Source organism: Culicoides brevitarsis, chromosome 1 (genome assembly GCF_036172545.1).
Source record: "Culicoides brevitarsis isolate CSIRO-B50_1 chromosome 1, AGI_CSIRO_Cbre_v1, whole genome shotgun sequence".
NCBI lineage: Eukaryota > Metazoa > Arthropoda > Insecta > Diptera > Ceratopogonidae > Culicoides > Culicoides brevitarsis.
The window spans coordinates 41,520,892-41,548,590 of record NC_087085.1 but is presented as its reverse complement, the minus strand read 5'-3'; the positions used below and the strand labels follow the sequence as shown (position 1 = coordinate 41,548,590).

General features: G+C 23.9%; 1 protein-coding gene across 1 annotated transcript in view; it reads left to right on the top strand.

Annotated features, from left to right (window-relative positions):
• Nucleotides 1–3,681: 3,681 nt before the first annotated feature.
• LOC134827703 (acetylcholine receptor subunit alpha-like 1) overlaps nt 3,682–27,699 on the top strand; it is a 104,334-nt gene continuing 80,316 nt past the window's right edge. The window contains exons 1-2 of the mRNA XM_063840468.1: nt 3,682–3,735; nt 14,907–15,497. The gene's annotated coding sequence lies outside the window, so the exon portion shown is untranslated. The remainder of the gene's footprint in view (nt 3,736–14,906; nt 15,498–27,699) is intronic.

The following is a 27,699-nucleotide window of genomic DNA, read 5'->3' as shown; positions in this document are numbered from 1 at the left end:
AAAAATCAAAGTATTTTAAAATTTTATTAAAAACAAAATAAAAAGATTTCAAAAATAATTTCAAATATTTTATTATAATAATTTATATTTTTTTATTGTTAATTTAAATTATTTTATTAATTAAAAAATTTAAATTAATTATTTAAAAATTAAATAAAATAAAATATAAAAATTGAGAAAAAATTTAAAGTTTTTTACGGTTTTTGAGCTTAAAAATTTTTTTAAAAACTATTTCATTTTTAAAAAAGTAAATAATTTTAAAAATAAGAAAATTAATTAATTTATTTTTTTATTATAAATTAATTTATTTCATATAAAAATGAGATTTTTTTTTTCCAATTTATATTTTTAAATTTTTTTTCAATTGAAATTTAGCATAAAAAAACAAAAAATTAAAATTTGGAGAAATTTTTAAATAAAAATTTTCTTTAATTTATTTTTTTTTATTTTATTGAAATTTATTTTTTCAAAATTTTTAAAAAATTTTATGTATCTTAATAAAATTTATTTTAATTATTTTTTAAAATGTATTATTTTTTTTGTTTAATTTATTTATTTAATGAAAAAATTAAAACTTTAAATTTAATAAAAATTTACTATTTAAATTAAAAAAAATAATTATTTTTGTACAAATCTAATTTATTTTTTTTGTTTAAATTTAATTTTAATCATAAATATAAACTAAAAAAAAATATAATATTTTTTTTAAATTTTTTGGTAAAATAAATAATAATTTAATTATATTTTTTTTTCGAAAATTAAAAATTATTAAATTTTTGATTAATTTTTAAAAGTTTAATTTTATAAAAAAATAATATTATAAAATTATATAAAAAAATTAAATAAAATTAAAATAAAAATCAAATTAATTAAAATTAAAAAAAAAAATAAATAAATAAATTTTTTACCATAAGATATTTTAAAATTTTTAATTTTTTTTAAAGAATTTTTTAATTTTTTTTTCAACCAAATTTTTTTTTCCTCAAACTGGGCATCACACAAAACTTTTTTTTATTTCAATTCGGACCTACCTTACATTTATATCAAAATCACAGTCACCGTTCTATCCGACTGACTCCCCAAACGAATGTTCCTTATACCTCTTCTCTCTTTATACACGTGGCATTGCGCTTGTGAAAATTGTGTCATACTGCCACATATTTATTTCCTTGCTTGTTTGGCAACACATTTCCCAAACTCTCAATATTGTGCATGACGGCATGGAATCGCATGGCGAGTGAAAAGTATTTAATTGAAGAGTTTTTATAATAACAATATGTTACGTTTTTTTCGTGTCGTACAATTGTCGGGACGAAAAAAAATTTTTTTTTTTTTTTTCAGTAGAGAACTGCTTTGTTACTTGTGTGACAATATGACATGAAGATGAGATTATTTATGGTTAGCTGTAAATTAAAATATATGCAAAAGAATGCAGGAAGAGATTTTTTTTCGCGTGTATGTTTTATGCAAATATTTGCACCGCACATGCTAAAAAAAAATTTTTTTTTATGGAAATGAATTTTTTTCCGGTTTTTAAGCCAATTTTAGAATTTTAATGACTATTTTTATGGAAATTAGACGAAGCCGTTATTTTTTTTAAAAAAATTTCTCTGTATGTGAAAGTGAGTTCCGTGAGTGCCTGAGTGACGACAAAAAAAAATGTGAGATGAGAAAAGTTCATCTTTCGCAATGGAAATGATAACTTTTTGGAAAGTCTATTTAATTTCATTTTACGTTCGTGTCATTCACGTCGTCGTCGTTGCGAAAGAATTTTCCCACAGAAGCTCCGTATAGGGGACACTCCCTGTTATACGGGACACTGCATGTACGTGCCGGCGCCGTTTGTGCATCGACAGAGTGCCAAATTCCTTGACTGCGCGTTGAAATGCTGCAGACCTGCGCAGTTGCGCGCAGCCACCGATCTCCCTTACAACTGTACTCCAGTTGCCTTTGAGCCCGCGGATTGATGAAATCGCTCGACCATTTGTTACGATAAAAACGAGTTGTTGTCATATTTCAACAAAAATACAAAAAAGCTAAAATAAAATTAAAAAATTAATCAGAGAAATCGGAAAGAGATAAATTTTGAAAAAAATTCCGCAGAGAGAAAGATTTCACTTGAAGAAGAATTGCAGGAAACACGCGAGTTTTTGTAACACGGGATTTGTTGTGTGTGTGCATTTTCAACAAAGTACGGAAACACGAAAAAAGAATTTGTTCTCGCAGCCGACAAGGCAAGGCAGGCAAATTTTTCACATCTCCGTGCTCCCCAATATTCTGCAGATACGCCAAATCCGAGCAGAATTAAGGAATAAATTCGATATTTTTTACGAAAATTCATTTTGTGGAGAAAAAGTGACGAAAAAAAATTTTTTTAAAAAAATAAATTAAATAAAAAAAGGAGGAAAATATCATGCCAGATATAAAATAAAGTCAAAAAGTATGGAAAATAGTACTTACTTGTGTGTGGTGTGTGTATATCATGTGCACAATAATATGTGAGAAAAATTGGGAGATATAAGCACAAGTATCCCGAGCATAGATATCTAACGCTGTACGTCGCAACTCGCAGCGCAAGGGAGTTTTATATGTATATTACACACGAAAAGTGGTAGTGCAGTACACACAAATACATTTATATACCTATATATACATTTTGGTAGTCACACAGCAGCAGGAGCAGCAGAAAACAAGGCATTTGAATGGGAAAAGGGAAAAAAGTGATTAGTGTATGCCGATATTTAACACAATAAAGTTGCTCCACAGTTGTTTCTACATTTCTCTATAAACAACAATTTCTAATTATAATTATCATCATCATTTCTACACACACATACATAAATATTATTATTAAAAAAAATGTAAATATATAAAAAAAAAATAAAACACACAAAAAACTGTACATTTATTATTACATGAAACTAATAAAAATTCCATACGCAAAAAATAATAATAAATAATAAAAAACAACAAAAATAATAATAATAATAAATAACTATTTGCTGGCTACAACTCCTTCATATATATATATAACATATATATTATTACATTACAAATTCGCTACAAAAACAAAAACACATCTTTATTACATATTCAAAACTGAACACGAATCAATCAAATAAAAAAAAACAGATAAAACAATAAAATGAATAATTAAAAAAAATATTCAGAACAAGAAACATAACAAAATACACTAATAAATAAAAAATGGCATCTAAAAGAATTTTACGGTATGTAAATAAATAAGTTTTGTGCAAAAAAAAAATATTAAAAATAAAAAATAAAAAAAAAAATATTTTTTATTAAATTGGAAAAATTTAAACAAAAAAAAAATAATTTGTGTAAAAACTTACAAAATAATAATAAAATAAAATATATTATTAATATTAATAATAAATAAAAAAAAATTGAATGTGATAATCTTACTCATATAAAATTAAAAAAAAATATTTCATAAATAAAAAATAACCTTAACCCCCAAATTAATTAAAATAATTATTAAAACATAGTTAAACTAAATATTCCCAAAAAATATAAATAATAAATAAAACGTTATAAAATAACCTTTTGTGAAGTGTTTCAATCCATATTGGAAGATAAAATAAATTTACAATTAATAAAAATAATAAAAAAAAATTAGTCAATAATTTGTGAAAAAAAAAAAAATTAAATTGTGAAGGACTGAAACATTAAATATATAAAGGATTTTCCAGATATTCAACAAAATTTGGAAATGTAAGTATATTCATAAATTTATTAAATATTTAAATAATAATAATAATAAAAAGATGATTGCCCTCCCGTTTTTGGCACCGTTACGTTTCATATTTGAAAAAAGTCGTAAAATTATTACAAATTATAGATTTTATCAAAAATAATTTTAAAAATAGCGCCCCAGCGTCAAACAGGCGTTTATATTTAATATTATCATAATATATATATTATGACTGCAAATGTGTCTGACGACGTTTTACTCGATTTTTTCATCTACTTTCTGAATTTTGTGTCACATGCAAGAATTTTTGTGACGATGACGACGACGATGTCGACAAATAAATGAATGAAAACGTTCTTATTTGTGATTATAAATACAATTCATGTTATATATATATGTATAAAAATATACGCACAAGCTGTCGTCCCTTTTTATATACTTTTTTTTGCTCTGCTTTGCCTGGGAATTTCAGGCTGTTCAGCTGTCTGTGAGCGAATCGTGTGTATCAAAGTATCGGAGAAATAATGAAGTAGAAGAAAATATTTCTAATAGAAAAATATCTTGCTACAAAAGTTTATGTCTCTGTCTAGAATTTAATTCAATAAACTCTTGTGCTCGTTTATCTTTTTTTCTATTTTTTTTCTTTGTTTTATTTACTCAACATGACATATCGAGACATATTTTCGATCAATTTCAAGTTAGGGTATTTTGGCATAAGATTATTTCTCTTTCAACCGCATTTCAAAGAAATGGATTTATGTTGCTTTGATATTATTATGGAAATCTTGAGATCTGATAGCTTAAAATAAATAAAAAAATAATATATTTTAAAATAAATTCTAAAGAAAAAATATTTAAATAAAATTTGAAAAAAATAATATACTCGTTAAAATAATTTCAAAATATTTTTTCATAATCTTATTTTTAATATTTTGAAATTATTTATTTTAACGAGTATTTTTTTTTACTCGAATTTAATTGATATTGAATTTTGATGAAAAAAAAAATAATGATTAATTTCTTAAAAAAATATTTATTTAATTTTTTTTTTAATAATTTTAATACCTATTTTTTTAATAATATTATTTTTTTTAATAATAATAATAACAAATAATTCCAAAATATTATTTAAAAAACTAATAATATAAAAAAAATAAATTTTTAAATTTTATTATTTTAATAAAGGAATAATAAATTTCTAAAAAAATTATTAAATTTAACAATATTTTTTGAATAATAATATATTTTTTTATTATTTAAAATTATTTTTTTTTTATAAATAATTTTTTAAATAAATTCGTTAAAATATTTTTTTACAAAAATATAAATATTAGAAAATTAAAAATTTAAACAAAAAATTAAAAATTATTTAATTTTAAAACATTATTTTAAAGAATTAATTTTTTTATTGGATAATTAATTAATTTAATTTAGTTTTAAAAAAAATAACTTTTGGTATAAAATATGAATTATATCTAAAAAAAAGTTTTTTGACCAAAAAGCATAAATCTAAAACTCATGAAAAATCAAGAAAATAAAAAAATTAATTATAAAATTAAATTAAATTAAATAATTAAAATTTAAAATAAATTTCTAAATAAAAAATAAAAATATTAGAAAAAAATTTTTTTTTTCATATATCAATTAAAATATTTTTTAATAAATAAAGAGGATAAAAAAATCAAAACATTTCTAAAAATAAATATTAATATTTTTTTTTCATATTTCTATAAAAAAATTAACTTTGGAAAATTTATTAATTTTTTTCCATTCTAAACAGAAATCTGGATCTCAAGTACCATCGATTCAATTTATTGCTATGATGAGAGAAAAAAATCTAGATCAAATATTATTAGCTTGTTTAACTTTTCAATGAAGAGGAATGAATGAAGAACACTTCTTCGACGAAGATGAGAGACGAGAGAAGTTTAACTCGTTCATGCATAAAAAATGAACTTGAACAGTTTACCCGCAATCTGTAAACAAAATCTTATTATAATATAATACAATATTTAATCATTAATCTAACTAGGTGATGACATTGATGATGATAATGATGCATAAAGGTATACCATTCGACGACGAGCGACGAAGACCGAAGTCCCACACACAAAGAAAGAGGAAAAATTGATACTTCCTGTGTGTGTCGCCTGCTGTGCCTTTTAATATGGGTCGCACGACGACATCATTCACAAGTGTCTACTTATCTCCGCTCTTTTCTCTTTCTGTCTCTTCGCCGATGCTGTTGATGATGATGACGATGAACGACGACAATTTCGACGACAAAAGAAAATATTAACCCCTTGAATGTGATTTGATATTTTATGTGAAAACCCTTTACGATCTGAATGATGTCATCGTAAGTGACGCTTTTTTTGCCTCTCGTTCTACCGCTCGCCATTATTTTCTCATCAAACTCTTAAAAATTGTCAAGAGACTTCTCTTTCGCTAAAATTGCGATTTGTTTTTTCATATTTTTTTTTTGTTTATTTTTTCTCATATGCGAGTTTATCGGTAGAAAATATTGGTTTGCCTCTATGATACTTTATAATATTTATTTTTATTCCAATTTTTTTTGACCAATAAAAATTTTTTGACTTTTGCCACAGATATGAGTCGACCATTTCGGTCAAATTATAACTGAGTCGAAAGAGAAAAAAAATTGCGCGATGCCAAAATAGACAAAAATTTCGCTGATACTATTGAATTTCAATATGTTAAATTTTATGTCGCATTGTGGCAAAGTCGTATGCCATTTTATTTATAATGTTTGTCTTTTTTTTCGTCCTGTAATGCATCCACAAACAAAAGTACACATACAGAGAACGCATCGATAAACAACATTCATTGCATTTCATTTGTGTGAATACCGCAGCGCGCATCACAGACTGACACAACAACAACAACAACGAGAAATATTTTGTGATATTATCAGGAGAATTGCCGCTCACAATGGCACATGCAGATGAGATATTAAATGATTAAAATGAATGAAATAGCATGTCCTGCTGTTTGTTCGTTTAATGTTTGATGAATGCGAGCGAGCGGGATCAATAAAATTGCCGAATTGGGACTGTTTAAGGGGATGTAATATGTCTTTCTGTCGGGAATGACGTGGGCGTTGATAATAGTCAAAAGTGCGGTTTTATTGACTTGTTTTGTTTTTTTTTAAGAATTGAAGATTTTTTTAAAGAAAAATTTTTGATTTTTTTAAATATTTTTTTTTAAATTTGTTTTTAAAATTTTTAATTTTTAAAAAATTTGAATATAAGAAATTTATTCAATTATATTTATAAAAAAAATTATTGAAAAATTTTTTTTTTATTTTGATTTTTTTTCTTCTATTTCCTTTATTTTCATTACAAATTTTTTTTATTTAAATTTAATTTTTTTATACTTTTATTATTTTTTTATTTCTTGTTAAATTATTTTTTTTTTTAATTTTAACACATAGATTAATTTAATATTTTAATATGATTTAAGGCAAAATATAATTTTTAAATGTCTGAATTTATTTACTTTTTTTTTGTAATTTTGAAAATTTAATTTCTTATTTCTTATTAAAAATTTTTATTTTTTTGTATTTAAATTTAAAATTATTTTTCTTTAAAAATTTTAAATTTAAGCTAAAAAGTAAAATTATTTTATTTAATTTTTAAAATTTATTTTTTTAAAAAAAAAAATGTTTTAATATTTTTATTTTCACAAATTTTAAATTTAACAAAATTTTATTTAATAAAATTAAAAATAATTTCATGAAATTTTTAATTAAAAATAAAATTTTATTTAATTTTAAAAATTAAAAAATATTTTTATTTATAATTATTTAAATAAAAATAATAAAAAATTAAAAATAAAAAAAAAAAAAAAAAAATATTTGCTTGAATTTTTATTTAATAATTTAATAAATTTAAAAAATATATTTTTTATTTATTTTAAAAATATGAAAATTATTTATTTAAAATTTCATGATAATTTTTAAAATATTACAATAAAAATACAAATTTTATTAAAATAATTTTAATGAATAAATAAAATTAAAAAAATAAATAAATTTTTTAAAACATTTTTTAAAAGTTTATTTAAATTATTTTTTTATTTAAAAAAAAAATTATATTTGTGGAAAATTACTGACACGCCTCTGCACAATTTTTTCAGACACTCAAAAAGAACACTTAAACTCTACGAATAAAAAAATATCACATTTCTCCCAAAAAATTTATTAAATTTTTTCGTTTTGTAACGAATTCCATCGTAATCGTTTATTACCTCGTCGTTGTCTCGCATTTCATCACCTCCAACACAGAGAGAGCGAGAGAAAAATTCTGTGCGATGATGAAAATTTCACAAAATAAAAAAACAAAACAGGAACAAAAAAATGTATATAGATCTGTAACACTAATACCCAAGTCATGTCAGCTTACTCTTGCAAAAGTGTCAATCAAAAAAAAAAAAAAAGAAGCGATTTTTATCATTCTCCATGCTGTTTTTGCCGCTACCGTTACTATTCCTCCGTTGGCAGAATGCTGTCACAATACTTCCGCTTCTCACATTTCAATGCCGATCTATCCGATGTTTTATTAGTTGTGTTGGAGGAAGTCGGAATGCAATTCACTTTTTTTTTGTTCGTCTGTGTACCGAGAAAGCGACTGCGGAGTGTGAAAAAGGTAATAAAATTTACCAATTTCCTTATTTTATTTTTTTCTCGCCCCGTTCAGTGTGTCTGTCTACTCGAAAGTCGTTACGACGAAGGGACAACGAATTAATTTGATACACAAACAAACGGCACGAGAGACGAAACGAAGCGAGAAATAAAAATAAGAGAACATAAAGGTCCATCAGCGAAGTAAAAAAAAAAATAAAAGTTGAATGAATGAAAAAAAAAGTGTCGTGACTTTTATTGTTTGTCGAAAAATGATTGTTTGTGCGACTTTTCTTTTATTACTGGCACGACTTTTGATGGCCAAAGCACTCGAAGTAATAAAAGAAATAAATCAAGTTCAAGTTGCATGGAGAAAAATTTGCCTTCGCCGAAGAAGAAGAGATTATTATTGCGACGAGATGAAGATAAAAAAAAGAAAAATAAGAATTCAAAAGTAATTGTAATTTATTCGATTTGATCATAAAAATTTATTCATTCGAGCACCAATTCCGGTGCTTCGAATATTTTTTTTTCTGCAAATTCATCCAGCATTCATAACGTCAATGTCCTCATCCTCTGCGAGGAAAAAAAAAAGTAAAGAGGAAATCAAAAGAAAACAGGAAAAGAGATGATTTGGAAATAAAAATATATAAAAAACGGCATCATCATGAAAGGAACAGCACATCTGAATGACTCGCGCGCGCACAGTCAGTTTGTTCCCTCTTTGTCTGTGTGTGTTTATTTTATTTTTCTTTTTTTTTTCGTTGTACTGATAGAAAGCAGACAGGTATTGATTGTCTTCTTCTTCTTTCATTTGCCACTTTTTGTTGTTGTTGTTGTTGTTATTTTTCGGCAGGAAAGAAAAACGTGAAAATAAATGCCGTACAAAAGTTCTCATTTATAATCCTCAATAAAGGCAGGTACTAAACTAACTTGTCATAAACGTAAAAAAAAAGAGACGAAAAAAGAAGAAGAAAAAAAAATACGAAATGAATATAAGAAGAAAATAAATAATTCAATTTATCTGCTGCTTAGATCAATGATGATATTATATATCATTATAGATTTTTTCTCACGTTTTCTCTTCTGTGACTTCGTTTTTTGAAGGTGTTATCATGAAATGGTGAAAGGTGTTGGGAAAGGAAGAGCTTTAGCGTATTTTTTGATTTTTTTAAATTTTTTGGGACTTTTTTGTGTTATTGATTATTTTATTTACTTAATTTTGATTTTGATTTTTAATTTAATTAATAATTTTTTTTAAATTAATTTTTAATAATTTTATTTATAAAATTTATAATTAATTTAATTTTAATTTAAATTTTAATTTTATTTTTTTATTTCATTTATTTACATAAATATTTTTAATTTTATAGCAAAATTTTATTTTTTTTTTTAATTTTATTATTTATCCATAAAAAAATACAATTCAAACCTCAAAATATTTTTTAAATAATAATAATGTAATTTATCTTCAATAATTATTTTTATTATTTAATTTAATTTGAATGGTTTAATTTTTTTTTATTTTTATTAATTTATTTTTAAATTAATATTTTCAAATTTTATATAAAAATAAAAATTTAAAGCAATATAAAATATTTAAAATAAAATTTTATATTTCCTAATTTTTTTTATTTATTTTAAATCCAATTTTATTTTATTTTTTTAATAATATCAGAAATAATATTAATATGTCTTTTTTTAAAAATTCTAATTTTTAATAATTTTTGAATTAAATATTATTTTTTTTTATTTTACAAAAAAAATAATTAAATTAAATTAATTTTTTTTTTAAATTATTTATTTTTTTTAAATTAAATTATTTTATTATAATTTTTGTAATTAATTTAATTTTATTATTTTTTTTATTTTTTTTAATTATTAATATTTTTTTTATTTTTTAATTGTATTTTTTTGTAATAAATGTTTTAATTAACTTTTATTTTAATTAATTTTTTAAAATTTATATTATTATTTTTTTAATTTGATCATTATTATTTTTTTATTATATTTATTTATAATTTTTATTTTATTTATTTTTTAAATTATATTTTTCGCTACAAAAAAAAATTATAAGACAGACACAAAATAAAAAATTTTTCAAAATTTCTTTTAAAATGCTCTTACCAAAAATGACGAATGTGAAAAATTTTGCTTTGATCTTCATTTTTTTTTTTTTTTTTTTTTTGATAAACTCTCGCGCCTAATCCACAGAGATAAAAGTGAATTTTCGCGCAAATTTTCCTCACGAATAATTATCATCATCGCAAATTGCGTCATTGTTTTTTTTTCTCGGCGCTGAACAACACAAAGATGAAGAAGAGCCGAATATTGAATTTCACATGTAGAGCAAACTCATCAAATATCATAAAATATTCAAGTAGTTATCGAATTGCAAAGTTTTAGTCGTTTGAAAATTAATTCCATTGTTTTGCGAGGTGCGATAAGTTTTCAATGAAATTCGATTTGAATGTAGAATTTTTATTTTTTCAATTGATTCGTTCGAGCGAAAATGATTTCTTCCATAAAGTTTTCAATTTAGAAATATTTTATGGATTATCGAGAGATATTTCGGTGAAATTAACACGAATTGACCGAGGCATGATGTAACAACATTCGAAATAATCATAAATAATTTATGTTTAATCCAATAAATTTATTAACCTCAAACATATTTGGACAGTGGTTTCCCATCTAAATTCCCATAAATTAACCTCTGCAACTATTTATTTGTGCCTGTAAGTGAATTGATCCGTGTCATTTATCACATTTTTCTGATATTTCGTTGAAATTTGCGCATTGCCTGCAAAAACAGAAATAAAATAATAAATTATCATCCGGTAATGGTGCCTCTTCGACGAAAGAAGGAAATTAGTAATTATTTTATTTGATCCATTTTTCATTTGAACACCCTTAATTAAGTTAATACGCTGCCTCATTGCAGTCTCTTGTCGTTCTTCCTTCTGAAAATACCATCTCGCGTACAAAAGCCATAAATAAATTTCAATATTAACATCATTTCGTCGGAGCCGTGCGAAAATGAGCCGGACAAGAGTGTGTGTCAACGAAATTTATCGCAATAAAATTTAATAAGTGTATTTGACACATTCCATGTCGTCCACGTGATGTAATGAAGATTGATTAAATCATTTATTTTACATGTTTTTGCCAAACCCGAGAGACTCGGAGGAATTATTATGGATGGATCAACTTTTTGGCGCGAAAAAATTGGCGCGCAAAAAATGGCGGGAAAAAAACTGTTGCACTTGAACATTATTTTTTTTTTCGAAAATAATTAATGTCCTTCCGATACTACGAGAAAAAAACTCATAATTTTTCGATGGTAGCAGGTGTTGTTGTTCATTTTAATGCCAACGAAAATTTTTGATGATTTATTATTGACTTTCATTCCAAGTAATTTTACTTTATTTTTTGGCGAAACGACGAGAAAAAAAAAGTTTCAATAATCTCGGGAATTAGGGAACGCGTTCTGTCCCAAAGATGGGGAGAAATAAATCTTGCCAACAAATAAATAACAAATTTATTATTAATCCACAACAAAACGAACGCAACTTCTTTAATTCCATTTACTTTTTTTTTTGCTTTCTTTGCTGAACGAAGCACAACTGCTGTAACTATAAAACTACCGAAAAACCGTAAAATTGTAAATAAAACTACATTCGTTTTTATGGGTACCATCATGACAGAAACCATCTTTGCGTCTTTTTACAATGCCTATTAATTAAAAGTCCCACAATTTTCTTCAAACGCCAGCAACAGAAAAGCAACAAAAGCGAGCGAAACATTACAAACGAGCCCAAATTAACTCTTGGTAAAGCAATTCTGCTTCTGGCATACGTGAAAATGTGATTTCTCTGTACTTGTGTGCTGCTGATATGGGGAAAAATAAAGTAAATAATTAACTAAGTCGTCGTCGTTCGTCTCATGTTTTTGGTTTCTTTCACATGAATTTTATGGCAGAGATAAGGCAAATGTGTGCGTCGAAGCCATAAAACTCATTCATGAAAGTAAAATTTTAATAGTCTGTGCCCAGAAAGTTTCAGTGACGAGATAGCGAGTCTCACGTACTTTTGGTTAACCAATGAGACCAGATTTTTATTGCTCTTTGATCGGTTTTCTATTTATCGTTATCTAGTTGGAACGTTTTGTGATTTAAAATTTATTTTATTTTGAAAAAAAAAAATTTTTTTAATAGTTTTAGCGAAAAATGGTAAAATTTAGATAATTTTTTAAATATATTTAAAATTATTTTTAAATTTTAATTTTTTTTTAAATTTTTTTTTTTTTTTTATTTAATTTTTTTTTACACAATTTTAAAATAATTTCTTGATTTAAAAAAAATCTAAATTTAAAAATAAATAATTTTATTTCGATTTCAATTATTATTGATTAATAAAAAAAATTAATATTCAATACTTTTATTTATAAAGAATAAAAAAAATAATTTAGAATTTTTTGTTTTTGTTTTTAAGAAAATTTAAATTTTAGTTCAAAAAATATTTAATTATGTTTAAAAATTTAAAATAATAATTTTTAATGGAAAAATCCGCCAACCATTAAGAAAATATAGAAAAAAAAAAAAATGAATTTCTTTTATTATAAATTTTAATTAAAATTTTTAATTTTTTTGTTTCTTTTATTTTTATTAATTTCATTAAATTAAAATTTTGTTACTAATTTTTGAATTTATTCGTAATATAGTAATATTTAATTCAAAAAATATTTTTTTTACATTATCATTGTAAAAGAAATATTTATTTATTTAATTTCAACTTGTTTATTATTAATTTTAATTTAATTCAAATAAAATTATTAAAATAAAAAAATATTTTAAAACAAAATATTATTATAAACAAAAAATATTAAATTATTATTTTTTTAAATTATTTTAAATTAATTTGATTTAAATTTTAATGAATTAATTTTTATAATTTAATTTTAAAAAATTATTTTTTTTTTGTATTATAATTTTTATAATTTTTTTTATACTTTATAAGAAAAAAATAAACTAAATCATATTTTTTTTAATATTTATTTCATTTGAAACATGTCATGTAAAAAATTATCGCTAACCTTATCATCGAAATATCGTAAAATAAAATTTACAACCGTCAGACATTCGTGAAATTTAATTTATTGTTATTTCAACGTAATTTATTGTTATTTTTGTCAAGTGTCTGTCGTTCTGTCTGACGAACGTCGTCAACCTCGTCGCCATTTAATTTGTTTATTTTTTGCATTGGAAAAACCTCATTTTCGTTGATGACGTTTCTAAGAATTTTTTGCACAAAAAACCCCATTTTTCCCGCAACGCAAACAAATTTTCGCACGCTGCAGCTGCCTCGAGTGCACTGCAAACAATTTTACATTAAAATGACGTTAAAATTACTCCAACGAACCACTGTTGAAATGTTTATATGAAAAATAACCTTATCTGTTCCTGACATTCAACTTTAGTAGTCATATTATATATTTAATCAGCGCATAATTATACAAAACAATTTTCATTGCTGCACACGGAGTGACTGAATGAGTGCAACACACCATGAACGCTTACTAATAATATTGACATAAATTACAGGGATTTAAATTGTGTTTAATTAATTTGAATAAAATGATTTTTGTTCGAGTTGAATGCGCGAATGTACAAACGATGCAGATAAAAAAGGCGATTCAAGAGCGCTTGTGACGTGGGAATAACGTGTGAAATGATATTTTTGACATCTGTGCCTCCGTTTCGTCGATCATAATGCAATAAATTAAGGGTACCCGCAAAAGCCATTAGCTTGGCAGGACGATGCAAAAAACAACAACTTTTGTGCAGTTTTGTTTAATTGTTACAGAACGTGCGATTGTGGTTGTACGATTAGAGTAATTAACAAGTAAATGCGCATGTTTTATACTACAATTACGGCAAATTATCTCTCGCTCACGACTGACACATAAATTTGCAAGTGATACTATCGGAACATTTTTTTATTATTTTTTAAATTTAATGGGCAGTCATTATTTGATAAAATCTCAAAAATTAACATATTTTTAAAAAATTATTTAAAAAATCAAAAATTTTAAAAAAATAATTATTAAATTTTATTAAAATATTTTATTTAATTAATTATTTTATTTTTTCAATAATTTTAATTTTTTAAAAATATTTTTATTTTATTTTTTAATTATTATTTATTTAATAATAAATTAGTTTTTTTTAATTTAATTTTTTTTTATTAATTAATTTATTTTTTTTTTTTCATTGATTAATTTATGTTTTTTAATTAATTTGATTGAAAAAAAAATAATTTTTATTTAAATTAATTTTTTTTAATATTTTATATTTTTAAAATAATTCTTATTTAATTAAAAATTTAAAAAAATATATTTTTTAAAATTTTAATATTTTTTTTTTAATTATTGAAATTAATTAAATTATTAAAATAATTCATAAATGTAATTTAATAAAATGAAAATTATTATAAAAAAATAAAAAATTATTCAAAATAATTAATTATTTTTTTTCTCTTGTATTTTCAGCATCTTGACGATCAGATAACTCAGACGACGACATGTTTTAATGGCATACACGTTGTTGTCAATAGGAACAGGAGCCACATATGGGCTCGTTATCGTTGGTGATGCGGGCTAGCAGTTAATTTAACTCACAAATTGAACTCAAAACTCATAAACTTACAGAAAAAAAGTGTTGTAGTGTTTTTTATAAATAAAAATCTAAAGAATTGATAATTTAATAAGAAAAAAAAATATTAATTAGTGTAATTTTTAACAAAAAAAAATAAATAAATAATTAAATAGAGCTAAATTTTAGCTCTTTTTAACAAGCCAGAAAAAAGTCATAAACGTGAATCATTCCAACATCAAAAGGGTCACGCCGTGGAAACTTGAAGCAATTTGCAGATAATAATAAATAATAACAAGAAAAAAAGAGAAGCGAAGAAGAGAAAAAGTGCGAAAAGCCGTTACAAACATTTCTTCGAAAATCATCAATTTTTGATCAAGGGGCGCCCTATCAAGGTGCCAAGGGTGCCGCCTTCGTTGTATCGAAGGAGGCTCCGTAGAGGCGCTAGGCTGCCATTTGCAGGCGATGCACCGATTTGCAGATCGACCGTAAGTACAATTTATTTTTTTTATTTTATTTTAATGAAAAATCGCACAAAAGAGACCATTTTTCGCTCGAAACCTTTTTTTTCGTGATATTTTTTATCAATTTAAAACACAAAAAAATGAAACATTTATTTTTACAACAAAAACCGTTTTAAAAATAATTAAAATCGATTTGTTGTATCTTTAATCCATATCTCTCCATAGGCAACGTGCACGAGAATCCCCTGGGCGAATCCTTTAAAAAAAAAAAAGAATTTTCTTCCGTCATATAAACGAAACTTTTACCAACAAACAACCGAATGTTGTAGTACACACAAATTCAATTACAGATTTATGAAATTATTTTAGGAACAATTTCCTCTTTCGGCATGTGAAATGTACGTTCGCCAAGCTCTTTATTTAATAACGTCAATATCCTTCTGCTGCCCGCATGTTATAATAAAGATATGTGAGTTGAACATATTTAAGTGCACTGACCAGACAACGTCCTGCTACGATTCACTCTGATAGTTTTTATTCTGTTTATAGTTGCGGGACAAAAAGAAGGAGTTGCAGGATTTTTTTTATTTAAAGGGGAAATTAATGGAGAAAAAATATATCCAACTGTTCAAAAAATTTATATAAAAAGGACTTTTTTTGTATGTTATTTATTGTGCTTTAAATGAAGTCTTTAGTTTTGTCTCGTTTTGTTTTAAAAATTGACTGATGATGGCGCTTTGTTCGTTTTCGAAATTACTTTTCAAATTTTCGAAAATTCGAAAGTACAAAGAATCGAAGATAGTTTTAATTTTTCGAAGTTCGAAAAATTAATTTTTATTCGAAAATTTTTTAAAATATTTTTTCGAAATTATAATTGAAAAGTTTTAAAATTTTTAAAAATTGTAAAAAATAAAAATTAATTCTAATTTGAAAATTATTTATAAGAATTTTCGAAAATTATAAAAAAAATTGAAAATAAAAATTAATTCTAATTCGAAAGTTATTTATAAGAATTTTCGAAATTATTGTTAAATAATTTACAAATTTTCGAAAATTATAAAAAAAAAATTCGAAAATAAAAATTTTTTTCTTATTCGAAAAATTTTTAAAAGACTTTTCAAAATTATTGCTGAACAGAAAATTGTAATAAAATAAAAATTTTCGAAAATTGTCATAAAATAAAAATTTTTGAAAATTGTAATAAAATAAAATTATTTGAAAATTGTAATAAAATAAAAATTTTCGAAAATATTAATAAAAATAAAAATTGTCGAAAATTTATATTCGAAAAACTTATAAAATCCTTTTTAAAATTATTTAAATAATTTTTTCTAATTTCGAAAATTCAAATTTTCGAATACAGAATTTCTACTTTAATATTTTCTCTCAATTCACATTTATTTATTTATTTTTCCGAATAAAATGATTTGACCTAAAAAAAAAATAAACAATACCCAACTCCATAAAATTATGACGGAACAAAATTAATCATTCATCATCTTTTATTGGCCAACAATTCCAACAATGACGTCATCAATTCCATGAAAGCCGAATGATTTCATCTTTTTTTTGTGTTGTTTCTCTCATTTCGAACTAAATATAAAGAAAACATATTTATTTGTTCTTTTCTTATATTTCTTTCGTATTTTTTTTAACATATTACAAAGTACCAAGTCAATAGTCATCATACAATTGCTCTTATTACAACGAAAAAAAAATCTGTTGTATTTGTAATAAAATAACAAACACTCGCCAGCCATCGCTTCCATTTACCGAAAAAAAAAACAAGTGTATTTGTTCTTCTTTGCTTTCCACGGTCTTTCTGTGTCGTCGCAGGAAATTGGAAAAGAAAGAAGAAAACGTTATTTGTATATTATTATTACTTTACATTTTATTTGTTGGTTCCTTTCATAACCTCCAATTCTTTGTTCTCTGTCGTCGACGTCGTCGTCGTTGTCGGCGCTTCTTGACGAAAAATGCGCACACACACACATTTATTTGAGTTGGCAGCAAAAGCATAAACATTCTTCTTTTATGTCACTTTTTTGCTCTCATCTCGAGCATATGAGCGTGTAACAACAAATAAAATGCCTCTATACTTCATTTAATGCAAAGACATTTATATTGTTTGACAAAAATCTGTGCCAAATTGGTTATAGTAGTACAATATCTTTGCCTGTTGGCGCCGCAATGGCTCCCTCTTCCTTTTGTGTGTCGTCGCATGTGTGTGTGTCTTTTGCCATATTTATGTGGCATTTTAGTCGCATGCCGTATTTTCTCATTTCTAAAAGCAAATTCATTTTAATATCTGACGCATACGTTAAAATTATTAATTTTTCACATTTATCAGGAATTTCAAGTAGACGAGGAAATTGCTTTAATTCGAAAGCATTTTGTGGCAACTTTAACAAAAAAAATATATAGACCATCAACGCACAACGGGACATCAAATTCAAAAGGATACAACACGAACCATACATCATTTTTTCTGACAGCTCCGCTATATACTCGTAACATTATTACTAACACATAACGTTACATTGTAATATATATAATATCAATTTTAATACACAATCATCATCATCATCGTCGTCGTCATATCAAATACATAGCGACACTCTTTTTTTTCTGCACCCCATTTAGTCACACATGCATCGCCATATCTCGCATATTATTACTACTACAGAAAATCATAAAAAAGGAGGAAAAAGACGAGCTGCAGCAAAATTCGTTTGCGTGTGTGAATCATAACAATAAAAAACTGGGGTATCTCTTTGCTGTATTTATATAAAAATATTATTAACAAGAGCCGATGGAGTGTTAGAAGCCATACAAGCTTCATTTTGGCGAATAAAATTCAAGTCGCAGGCTTCGTCGGTTGGTCTGATAATAATAATAATAATAAAATGAAAGGGGTGTAATATGTTCTTTTTTATATTTATTATTTACATTTTATTTACCTTCAACATTATTCTGATATGTGCAAATTTTTTATGTATTTTTCTTTCTGCCTTTTATTCTCAGAAGCACAATAAAAAATGTCTAATGAGCACTTTTAACGCACAATCTAACTCGAGGCTGCTCTACTGTTCCTGATGCGGTGCGTTACTTTGTGATATTGTAACATTTTATTATTGCAAATATGGAGATGCGATGGGCAGTGACGTAGATTTTAAAGGGGGACAAGTTTAAAAAAAAATTATTTAAAAAAAATAGTTTTGAATATAGTTTAAATATTAAAAGAGATTTAATTTAATATTATTTATAAATTTTTAAAATTAACTTAATTTAATTAATTTGAAAAAAAATTGTTTCTGAAGTGTTAAATAATTTCAAGTTCAAAACTAAATTAAAATTAAAATTGAATGTGAAACTAAATATGAAGAATTTGAATCGAAGAATTTGAAGTGAAAAATCTTAATTCAACATGCTACTGCTTTATATCTTCATGAAAAAAAATAAAAACAAATACTGTAAGTTCATTAAAAGACTTTTAGTCGATAGAATGACATCTTTTTCAAATATAAGGACTTACGAAAAATTGATTTAACGAACTATCAACCAAACAAAATGATACTCAATGGATTTCATAAAATACTGAACAGAAAATAATATGCCGATCAAAGACTTGAATGAAGATCATTGGAGATACGTTGCAATTATATAACAAACATCCGTATTTATCTGTACTTGAAATATGGGAAGCCGAAGACGAATTATCAGTAGAAAGTCAAAAAGAAGTCTGAATATTTTAAAATGAAATATAATAAGCCGTAAATGCTTAAATGGTCTAAAATCCTTAAGTAAAGTTGAAAAAGATACAATTAAAAAAATTTCTTTGTAATAACTGTAGAAGTAAACTGAACAAGAAATAACCGTTCAAAAAATTTGAACTCATCCGAGTAACATTTTAAGAATTTTTTTTAATGTAAAAGTCACAAATTCGATGATTGCTCCTCACTTTGAGAGAGACATCAGATATTAAAAGACGTAAGTCCTCCGTTCGACAAACTATCAATCCATATTTATATTACTTCTCCTTCACAATTTTTATTTTTTGAAGATTCTATACGATTTTTTATTGTTCTCGTAAATATATTAAAATAAACAAAATTAAATATTAATTTTTAAAAAATTTTAAAATAGTTATTAAAAATGAATTTAAATAATTTTTAATTTATTAAAAACGAAAAATATTTTGTGAAATAAGTTCTTATAAAATCTCATTATTAAAATTTTTTTAATCTCTCGTCTCGAATTCTCTTATCATTAAAGACTCCCTCTCAGTATGTGACGCCGCTGTCTTTTCTATAAACTAAACATAAATAAATTTAAATAAAAACGACGACGAGCAACGAGAGATCATTAGTGAGATTTTTCATTTGTTTTATGTTTTTCTAAATGAAATGAATGAACAGCTCTGATGCTTGTTTAGACGAAAAAAAAAAGTTATTGCCTCGTTGATAACAATAATGGCACTCATGACGACGTCGTCGACAACCATTCCAAATGATCATTCAGTGCGCGCGTGTGATTGGAATGCTGTTTGAATATTCTGCATAACTCGACATCATCATCAGCTTTCGTTGTTGTTGTTTTTTTTTTTGTTGTTGTTGTCGTTCTAATATAATAACAAATATATCGTGTTGATTGTTTGTGCGGTGTACTGCCTGTTTATGAAGTCCGCAGGGATGTTTCATCAATTGTCTGGGAATTTATTGTGTGTTATATATTAATATATTTACTTTCGTGACACTTTATAGATTTTATGGGATTTTCAAATGTCTGGGTATTTTTGCGTACTAACCTAACAACATTTTTTTTCTTCTTCTATTTTTTTTTTGCGACTATTGGTCTAGAAAAATGTCGCACACAAACATAACATGAAATCAATTGAACCGTAAACTAATTTCAGATTCAAACAAACAAAAATTATTTTATTGGCAGTTTTTTTAAAAGGCAGAAAAAAGAAAAAAAACGAGCAAAGAAGAGATTTGGCAAACACACATTGAAACATTTTATCTCGGCTTTCCAGCAGCGTCTCTTTCTAATTTTATTTTTTCTTAGAAATTATCTTGTTTGTGTGTTTGTAATTTTTTTTCTTTAAAGAAAAGCAAGTTACATCACTTGCGCAAATAATAAAATCATAGTGACATGACGACGTTATCAGTGCTTATTTGACTGTGATGAAAAAAAAACTTTTTTTCTCCATGTTTACCGAAAAAAAAATTTTTAATGTTTGCCTTTTTCGTCGTTGTCGACAAGTTTTATGTTTATCTTTCTCATGTAAATATATTAAAATATAATTTCTGCTCGTTGCAAGTCGCCCGCCAGCGAAGGGAAACGACCGGTCTTTTGATGTTTCGTTGTCAGAGCAAAAAAAAAAGGAAAATTTTTATTATCCAACTTTTCAATTCTAGGTCGTTTTTTGCACATTAACTTGCCTTTTTATGTTCTTAATTTGTCTGTTTTTCGCATCTCCGGCTATTATCGTTATTCTTCTTGCCATATCGTATGATTATTTATTTGACAAAACTTTTGTTATTATTACTGTTTTAAGCAGCAGTTTTTCTCGCATTTATCTCTCGTTCGAGTTTGTGTGCGTCACCGCATTGAATAAACAACATATAACAAGACATCGTTTCCTTTAAAAAAAATTGTGAGAGAACCTATTTTTGCTTGAGGCTGAAACAAAAAGGGAAAATGTTTTGTTTTAAAAAAATGATTTTTTTAGATTTCTTTTATTTTTTAAAATTATTGAAAAATTTTAACGGAAATTTTTTTGAATTAAAATTCACTATTTTTTTTTATTAAATTTGTAAAAAAATAATTAAAATTAATTTATAAAAAAATTATAATAAAAAATAATTATTTAAAAAAAATTTATTCCCTAATTTTTTTTAAAAAAATTTAATTTAAAAAAAAAATAAAGAAATAAAAAAAATAAAAAAAAAATAATCAACAAAAAAATTTAAATTAAAATATTTGACAATTTTTTTAAAAACATTTTTTTTAAATTAAATTAAAATCAATAAAATACATATGTATTTAAATAATTTTAAAAATAATTTAAATAAATTTTTTAAAATTGATAAAAATTAAATTTATATAAATAAATATTTTTATCTTCTGACTTAAATTAAAATTAATTAATTTTTTTTTTAAATAAAATTAATTTTACAAATAAAAATTAAAAAAAAATAAGAATTAGTTTAAAAAAAATTATTATTTTGAAAAAAAATTAAAAAAAATTAATTTAATTTTTAAAAAATTTTTTTTTTGAAAATTAAAAAAATTAAAAATTTGATAATAAATTAAATTAAATAAAATAATTTAGTTAAAAATAAATTTAAATTTTTTATATTTTAATTATTAATTAAAATTCAAATAATTGAAAAATTTTTTAAAAATAAAATTATTTTTTTACAAAGAAAAATTTAAAAAACATTAAAAATAAAAAAAAATAAAACATTTTCTCTCATCGCATCCGCCTAAATGAATAAAAATATGTCGCCATTAGCGCACAAAGTTCTGGATAAATTAAAAATTCTTTGTTCTAATGTCTCTTTAATTATTCACAGTTTTCATTTTTCGCCTATATATTTTGTGCAATTTTGTGACATATCAGGTCATCAACCCCTTTTTGCTTGACTGTAAAAATTTATCGAATTAGCAATGAATATCAGCACCGATGAAAATGATGATCGAATTATGTTAAATAAGTCACGTTGAATAATTTGATTCGATTTATTGAATTGCAAAAAGTCATTCGACTGAGGATAATGTTTGTCGTCCTGCCCGAGATGCACACATTTATTCATGAGGAGACTGAAAAAAAAAGAAAAAAACTTTTTAAAAAAAGTTACTTTTAGTCAATAAATATCAAAAATGGAGCCGAGCGACAGTCATCTGCCAAAAACAAACACATTCACAATTAATAACGTTAAACGAGGAAAATTTCGAGCGAGTGTCATGCAGTACTATAAAAACAAATTGCCATGTTCAAGTGTGTTTACTTGAAGCGGCAACATTATTACCTGTGTGTGTGTGTGTGTGTTGCGGAAATAATTTTAAAAAAATGCCATAATTTTGTTTCAATCGGCAGTGTTCAATCTCCTCTTTTCGCTCTCGCCAAAACACGCAGCGAGGATGATTTTTCATATTTTTTTGTGTTTTTTCGTCTGTGTGCGAGTAAAATTACCAAAGCAAGAGGCATGCTTCAGCCACAATGTTTTATTTTGGAGCCAGAAACAACAACAACACTTCGCCAACACACACACACACATGACACAAATTCGCTAGCAGGCACAATGACTGCTGATATTTTGATTTTAACGCAAGCGCAAACTTACGCAGCATCATCAACAATGCATAAAGATTCCTCTCGCGCGGTACGCTGTGTAAGTGCCATGTCGAATATGGTACTCCGAGGAGTAAAGTGCGTGAACACACACACCGAGACACGCATCACAGAACACTTGAACTCGCCTCTGCTTATGTTTCATGGCCTGGCACGTAACAAACATGCTTTTGTTGAATGGGGAGTACAGCGTCGTCGAACAACAACAACAACAACCGACACTTTGAATTTAAATGGTGCGTTAAAGAAAGGTAAAAAAAATGTTGTTCTTGTTATTTTTTTTCGAGGTATGATGTTGTTGCTGCTACTCGCCCTTTTCCAGAGGGAATCAGATGCGAAGCGGAATTTAAACAAGCTTCTATAATGAATCACATTTTTTTTTTGAATCAGATTCCATGGAAAATTGTCTTTGGAGGCAGGCAGGTACGCGGCATGATATATTGAATGCTCGCCATTATTTTTCATGATTTTAGGCTTTAACCTGACAGCGAATTTTTTCGCGTGATGATGATGATGATCGTCATTTTGTTGAACATTCAATCACCATAAAAATTGACACAGATATGATTTTTTGTCGCGTTTTATGATAGGAATAGAAATTTGTTGTTCGTGGATTTAAAATTTTGTTTTCTTTAAATATGAAATTTTATTTTTAGAATTTAAAGTTATTTTGGTTATTTATTTTTTTTTTTTTGTAATTTTTAAAAATAAAATTTTAATTCAAATTAATTATTTTTTTTTTTAAATTTACAAAAACTAATAATTTAGCAATAAGATAAATATTTAAAATTATGAATTAAAAAAAAATCAAATTTAAAAAAAATAGTTAAAAATTTTTAATTTAATTAAAAATTTCTCAAATTTTTATTTCTATTTTTTTAATTTAAAATTATTTTTTTTATATTTTTTATTTTTTTATTTTTAATATTATTATAATATATTTTTTTTAATTTTTTTTATAAAAATTTATTTTTTTTTTAAATTTTTAATTTAAAAATATTTTAAATTTAATCAAATTTTTTAATTTTTTTAAAATTAAAATTAATCTTAAATTTTTTTAAAAAAAAAATATTTTCTTTTAAAATTTTTAATTTAATTTGAAAATTTTTTAATTTTAAATTTAAAAATTAATTTTTTTGAATTTTATTTAACAACTTAATTTTTTTAATTTAAAATTTTTAAATTTAATTTAATTTATTTCTCAAAATTATAAAAAAATATATGATAAAATTTTTAAACATATTTTGAATAAAAATTTCTTCTAAACTTTTTTAAAATAAAACTTTAATTATTTTAATTTTTTTTTAATTTTCAAAAAATGTATAATTCTTACAGTCAAAATCTCTTATATTTTTTTTAAAAGTTTTTTTAAGAAATTTAATTCTATATTAAAAATATTTTCCATAAATTAATTTAAAAATTATTTTTTTAATAAAAAAAAAAGATTGACACGTGTCATATTTTTTTTTTATTAAAAATCCTTTTAAAAGTAATACAAAGTAAAAATTTTCCATAAATCCTTGGATTTTCTGCATGAAATGACTCTCATCCGTAATTTGCTATTACAAAAAATGAGCCAGTTCCACGAATTTCGTTTCTCAAAAAACACCTTTGCGTGTCTACAAAAAATTTCTGTGAGACAAACACAAGAACGAAAACAACATCATGATTATAATAATAATAATAAACAGCAGAATGAGTCTTCATCTACATATTCCAGGTTAAAATTGTCTTCATTTTTTTTTCTCTTTTTCTAACGGAGAAAAATTTCTTTTTTCTTCGCCCATTCTCGTCTCTTTCGTTTTCTTGTTCAAACAACAATAACAACAAACAACGCCGCTGCGTTACGTTCCCACTTTTTTTAAGCTTTTCTTTATTTTTTATTGCTTTTGACTCGAGCACAGCCTCCTTTTGGCGTAGCTACAGATTCCGGAGAAAAACAGGATGTGATCTCATACATTCATAATCAAGGTGCGTTTTGCGCTCATGCAAGAGAGCAAAAAAAAATATGTGTAAGAAACTCTAAAAGGAAATTAAATTCATTCATTAAATATAAAGTTGTCACATCTCTTGAGTGAACGCGTTGTGCCCATCCAGATGAAAGTTCTGCGTGTCGTCGTCGTCTTACACACAAAGCAGCATTGTTATACTTAATTTACTCTATTTACCGATGAAAACGTGCATTTCTCCAGAAAATTAGAATATAAAAATGCGGAGCGAAAAAGAAGGAGCAAGACGACAACGACAAGGGAAGAATTGTAAATAAAAGTTAAATAAGAATGGAAAAGTAAGTAAATGAAAGGAATATATTTAGGAAGCATGCCAGCAGTTTGAATGAATTTACACACACACATACAAAGAAAGAAAGAAAGGAAAAAAATGAAGGAAAACGAGGAAGAAAAAATTGTGAATCCGAGTGGAAATTCTGCAAGAAAAATTTACATAACCTACTTTGGTTCGTTTTTTTTTCGTAATCTGTCAGTCAGTGATGGATGTAAATTTTTTGAAATTCATTTAAAATTTGCTTGGTTTGAATTAATTGGAAAAGACTGAAATATTTTCATAAAAAAAATTAATTTAATGGAAAAAAATATTCGACATTAAATTTTTGACTAAATTTAATTATTTTTTAAAAATATTAATTAATTTTTTTCTAAAAAAAATAAAAAATAAAAAAAATTATATGGTTATATTTTTAAAAATATTTTGATTTAAAATTTCACCTGAAAATTAAATTTTAATTTAAATAAATTTAAAAATTAATATTTTTAATTTTCTAAAATCTTTAGTTAAATTTAAAAATAATAAAGTTCTTTTTAAATAATTTACTTATTTAAAATTATTAATTTATATTAAAATTATTAACTTTTTTAAAATTAATAAAAAATTAAAAAATTAAAATTAAATAAAAAAAATTACTTATAAAAAAAAATTTTTAAATAAAAGAAAAAAATAAATAAAATAAAGAAAAATAAAATTTTTGTCGAATAATTTTTTAAATTTTCGTTAATTTCCATTGAACTTCAGAATTGTTAAAAAAAAATATTAAATATGCTAAAATTCTTACAAATACTTTTTTTCAATTTATAATTATATTTTTTTTTTATTTATTTAATTTTTTTTTATTTTTTATTTTTTTTTTAATTTTTTAAATTTATTTTTTTATTTATTTAATTTTTTTTATGAATTTAAAGAAAATTTCTCCAATATGACAAATTTTTCTTTTACGAGTTAATAAGTTGTTGCCGAATAACTTTTAAGCTCGTTAAACTGCTCATTTTCCATCAAAACATCAAAATCCTTTTAAACATCAATTCCGAAAGAGAAACAAACATTTGTTTCATTTTTTGTTTATTCTCTCCGTGTACTCACGAAACCCATTTAGATTTTATTTTTTCCGATATATCTGTTTGTTATCGCAAATTTTATAGACTCTCTGTGTCTTATCATAATAAAATCAAATGACTTTTCAAAAAGTTTCTCTTTTTTCTCGTCATATCTTTACGACTTTCGATAATGTCTTTCATTCATTCATACTTTTATTGTTATTCTATCTATCTTCTATATCATTCTCTCTGTGTTTATTTGTTTGCTTTTTCTTTACAAAAAAAAAAAAAAATCCCTGAAAAGCGTTTTCATGTAGAAACGACAACTCTAACACGTCTAAATGTGTTTTTTCTCCCGCTTCGCAATTCCATGCATGATTATAATTATTACTGATTTTTAACATTTAACATGAACGTTACGAGCGCGGTGCTATTGTTTGCGTGATTCGCGTGTTTCATCTTTTTTTTCCTTTTTCTTTGTGGCAAAACGCGTGAATAGCTTTTTCATGTTGATTGTTATCGTGGTTAGTAGGTGATTTGCCGTTATCTCCGAGGAACATCTTTAAGATGATGATGATGTTGTTCAGGAAAATCAGGAGTTTGTGGATTTTTTTTATTTTTGTGAAAAATTTGATTTTTGCTATGAGAGAAAAATATTTAAGATTTCAGATATTTTTTTATTTTTTATTAAAGCTAAAAAAGTAAGCTAAAATATAAATTATAAATTATTTTTTAATAAAGATAAAACTTTTTGAAAAAAAAAATAAAAAATTAAAATTTAATTAAATTTTAATTAATTTTAATTTAATTCATTAATTTTTATTTAATATTTTTTATAAAAAAATAGAGATAAAAAATATTAAAATTTTTAAAAATATTAAAAAAATTATTTTAAATAAATAAAATAAATAAATACAATTTTTTTATTTAAAAAAAATCAAATTGTGATTTAATTCGAGGATTAAATTAAAAAATTAATTAAAAAAAAACTGAATTAAATTAAATAAAAAAAAAATAAAATAATAAAAATAAAAAATTTAAATTTTGAAGAATAAATTTTAATAAAAAAATTTTTTTTTTAATTATTTGAACTTCTTTTTTTGAAAAAAATGTAAAAAATTTTTTAATTTTTTTTAAGAAAAAAAATATTTTAAAAATATTAAAACTTTAAATTTCATGCTTTAAAAAAATTTTTAAAATAATTTTTCGAATGTTTTTTAACGATATAAATTATTTTTATTTTAAATATTAAAAATTGATTGAATTTGAACTGAATTTTTAAATTTTTTATATATAAAATTTATTTTTATAAAATAAAAAAAAAATATTTTAACCAACTTACCTTTAAATTGTTTCCCCATAAAAAGGTTTAAAACCTCTAAATTAGTTGCCTTTTTCTGAAGAACCGATCCTAAAACTGTCGCAACATGTCATCGCAGCCAACCAAAAATCCTTAATAAACTGTCAATCTGTCCTCTAACACCGCCTTTATGTCATTCAAATTTGTCCCAGTTTATCAATTGCACGTACGACGTGATGT